Raw genomic sequence first — 4,307 nt, 5'->3', positions numbered from 1 at the left:
CTGAGTCTGGCATCTTCTCTCACAGCCATTGCAGTACATTGAGTTCCATAGAGACAGTGCTAGGCTGGACAGGCACTGGGCGACTCTGTGCCTCACGGAGGAAAATCAACTAAACATGGGCAAAGGAGATCCTAAGAAGCCGAGAAGCAAAATATCCTCATATGCATTTTTTGTGAGAACCTGCCAGGAGGAGCACAAGAAGAAGCACCCAGATGCTTCTGTCAACTTTTCAGACTTCTCCAAGAAGTGCTCAAGGAGGTGGAAGACTATGTCTGCTAAAGAAAAGGGGAAATTTGAAGATATGGGAAAGGCTGACAAGGCTCGTTATGAAAGAGAAATGAAAGCCTACATCCCTCCCAAAGGGGAGACCAAAAAGTAGTTCAAGGACCCCAATGCACCCAAGAGGCCTCCTTTAGCCTTCTTCCTGTTCTGTTCTGAGTACCGTCCAAAAGTCAAAGGCGAGCATCCTGGCTTATCCATTGGTGACGTTGCAAAGAAACTAGGAGTGACGTGGAACAACACTGCAGCAGATGACGAGCAGCCTTATGAGAAGAAGGCTGCTGAGCTGAAGGAGAAGTGTGAAAAGGATGTTGCTGCCTACAGAGCTAAAGGAAAACCTGATGCAGCGAAAAGGGGGGTAGTCAAGGCTGAAAAGAGCAAGAAAAAGAAGGAAGAGGAAGATGATGAGGAGGATGCAGAGGATGAGGAAAAGGAGGAAGAGGAGGAAGATGAAGAAGAAGATGATGATGATGAATAAATTGGTTCTAGCGCAGTTTTTTTCTTGTCTATAAAGCATTTAACCCCACTGTACACAACTCACTCCTTTTAAAGAAAAACTTAAATGTAAGGATGTATAAGATTTGTTTTTAAACTGTACAGTGTCTTTTTTTGTATAGTTAACACACTACCGAATGTGTCTTTAGATAGCCCTGTCCTGGTGGTATTTTCAATAGCCACTAACCTTGCCTGGTACAGTCTGGGGGTTGTAAATTGGCATGGAAATTTAAAGCAGGTTCTTGTTGGTGCACAGCACAAATTAGTTATATATGAGGAGAGTAGTTTGGTTTTTGTTTTTCTTTTCTTTTGGTTTTATTTTTGTTTTTTTCCCCCGTCTTCAGTTGTCTCTGATGCAGCTTATACGAAGATAATTGTTGTTCTGTTAACTGAATACCACTCTGTAATTGCAAAAAAAAATGCACCTGTTTTGTTGACATTCTGAATGCTTCTAAGTAAACAGAATTCTTTTATTAAAAACAGACAACATCAGCTAAATAGAAGTCTCAATTCCATTTACAAATGTACTAATTGTAATAATAATTGGAACATATTATAATATTAATAATCCTGGATTCATGATATATATATAATTAAATAACTGACCTGTTTATTCTTTCCAGTTCTTATAAGAATCAAAAGAAAATTATTTCTCAAAATACTTTCTAAATTATTAAAAATTTCCCAAATGTAATGATAATTTATAACTTTACCCATTAATTAGCTGAGGCTGTGTTATGAGAGATCATTACTTGTTTTGAATACTTGGTAGATGTTATTTATTATATCCTGTTGCAAATAAAACAGTTTAATTATAAATTATAAATAGGGTACTAAGGATAGACAGGGAGAAAATATATAGATACATTACTTTGAGACTTAACAGAAGTACTAAAGATACTCTAGAAGAAATATAGAAACTCATGACACATGAACTGAAAGTATTCAATTGAGAAGACTTTGAACTTGGTCATAAAATTAAAGCCCCTTCAATATCCTGGACCCTAGCCATTCATCTTCAATTTCTTTCAGGAATTTCTTTTAAGGATTACTACTCTGCTTAGATAAAAAATTTCCAGATAACACACCCCATTTGGCATGGATATTCTTTTCAAGTATGAAATACTCTATATAATCAAATTTAACATGCTCAATATACATAATTTACACATTTTCTAGAGAAATTTATGATAGCTTAGACAAAAATGATCTCCTTTAGCAATTTTTTTAAACCATGGATATTTTTCTCAGCTTCTCTCAATAATCACAAAACAAAAAGAGCTGTTCTTACAAGTTCCTGTAGGTTTATATATATTTAAAGGAATGACTTCTGTGAAAAATTTGCTATATGATCTAATTAACTGTTGATTAAGTTTGGCCTAAATAAGAACATAGTAAAGAAACAGAAAAAATATAATTCAGAAGCAATTAGACACGGGTTGTTTAACTAGAGGGTGGGTTTTAAAAAAAAAATTCAATACTACTCATTGAAATGGATCTATTGTATTTTTCTGTACTCTACTCAGCAATGAATGGTGCACAGCATGCATTTACAGCTATAATATGTCAACAGTATGAATCATTCCTTAAAGTCATTATGTTCTCAAATCATTTTGATTCATCTGTTCTGAAGTTTCTGGTTGATTGTGCCAAATCTCAGCAGGAAGAATTATTTCACAGTCTATGAATAAGTTTAAGATGGGTTATCTGAGACATAGACACATTGGGTACCTCAAAAACATGCCATGTTTTACAGGTTTGCAGGATGCTTTACCTGAATAGTTCAAGCTACACAGAGTCAGCCCTTGTTAACAGACATTATAATAAATTGGGCACCATAAAAACCTAATGAAAATCAAGATATTTCCTCTCTCTCCTGTAGTAATAGTAAAAATATGACTGTTAACTACCTGAAAAAAAAACTCTGTGATAACATATAAAATATTGTTCAGGATTTTGATTATTGTGAATTCAGTCTAAAAAATTATTATGAAAAAATTCAATTACAAAATCATTGAAGGAATTGTATAGTAAAAATTCATCAATCTCCATTCTATGTATGTTGCACATAGAATTTGCTAAATATATTTTGTTACATATACTTTCAGGAGTCTATTTTTGAAGTTAATTTTAAAATTGCATGAATCAATTGAATCAACTTAAATCATATCAAATTTTGTATCATTTGTGCTATATATATGTATATATATATACATATATATTTCATGATGGTTTTTAAATTTATATGTGGTGCCAAATGTATTCATTTATTTCTGCTCATTTTTGGGCAAAAGTCCACTGCCTGACTCAACTATAATGTGTTTACATTAATGATAAATACAAGGGTTATTTCTTATTTGGGCTATTGCCAGAAGATAGCTGCTCTCTATATTCTTTAATATCTGATTTTATTACTAAACAGTACAAATTTATCTTTTGTACTTGTGGGTACAGTTAAGTTTGTGGTTCTGGAACAAAAACTATTAAGATATTTGAAAAAATTTCATTTGTATAAATAAAACATAGGTAAGTGTTCTAATGTAAACCCATAATTTCATCTACCCAAGATTCTTAGCAAGGTGGATTAAAAGTTTAAAGCCTACCTGTAAAAATGATTAGACTTTGTCAAAATTACTGAGACTCTATCTTAAAATTAAGTTTGTTTTTTTTTAAGTTGTGAGGTGCAATTCTTTGATAAAGTACTTATCTAACATTCTAATGAGTCTAGGTTCACTATCCAGTGCTTAACAAAAAGAATAGGGAGGGGCAGTTGGACAGAGGGAGGGAGAAAAGAAGAGACACAGAGATACACAGAAAGAAGTTGATTATTGACTCATACAATTTATGAGAAATATTACTTTGTGAATTGATATCTTAATTTTAACATATTCCAGAATCTTTATGACCTTAATTTTATCCCATTGAAAAGAAAAGCAAGCAACACTCTTGAGTCTCTGAAATTACTATGTAATCTAGAAGATTTAATTACAGAGGCACATACTTTGTGTCAGGAAGGTTTCCTTGTTTCTTCCAGTATTTCTAGGTGATGCAGACCTAGACTATTGAGATAAAGAGGATATATGTACACACACATATGTATATGTATGTGTATATACATATATGTGTATAGAAAGATACACATAAATAGATATGTCAGTGTGAGATGATAAACTAAAATCTGCTACCAGATGAATCAGTGAAAGTGAAAAGTAAAGGTGACAACAGAAATAATTTATTCCTAAGTGGAGAAGTGAGGAAAGCTTCAGATATCATTAAGGAGCTAATAAGACAGATATGAAACAAAAGGCTTCCCACAACTTTAGTTCCAGATCTTCAAAGGTAAAAAGGGAAGCTGAAGCCACAACCACAAGAAATGCTATTCATCTGCACTAAGACCAGGCAAAATTATCATTTTTCAAAGTTTAAATTAAATAGGGGAATTGGAGAGAATGGTTATTCCTCCAATATGTATATGTCAGGCTCTGGCAGAACCTCTCTGGAGAAAACTATATCAGGCTCCTGTCAGCAAGCAC

General features: G+C 33.3%; 1 pseudogene; it reads left to right on the top strand.

The window, feature by feature from the left end:
- The first annotated feature begins 115 nt into the window (after window positions 1-115).
- On the top strand, window positions 116-757 carry LOC117694765 (high mobility group protein B1 pseudogene; annotated as a pseudogene).
- The last annotated feature ends 3,550 nt before the right edge of the window (window positions 758-4,307 follow it).

The sequence above is a fragment of the Arvicanthis niloticus genome, chromosome X, assembly GCF_011762505.2.
Source record: "Arvicanthis niloticus isolate mArvNil1 chromosome X, mArvNil1.pat.X, whole genome shotgun sequence".
Taxonomy (NCBI): Eukaryota; Metazoa; Chordata; class Mammalia; order Rodentia; family Muridae; genus Arvicanthis; species Arvicanthis niloticus.
The sequence above is the reverse complement of the archived record's forward strand: the minus strand, read 5'-3'. Positions and strand labels throughout refer to the sequence as shown.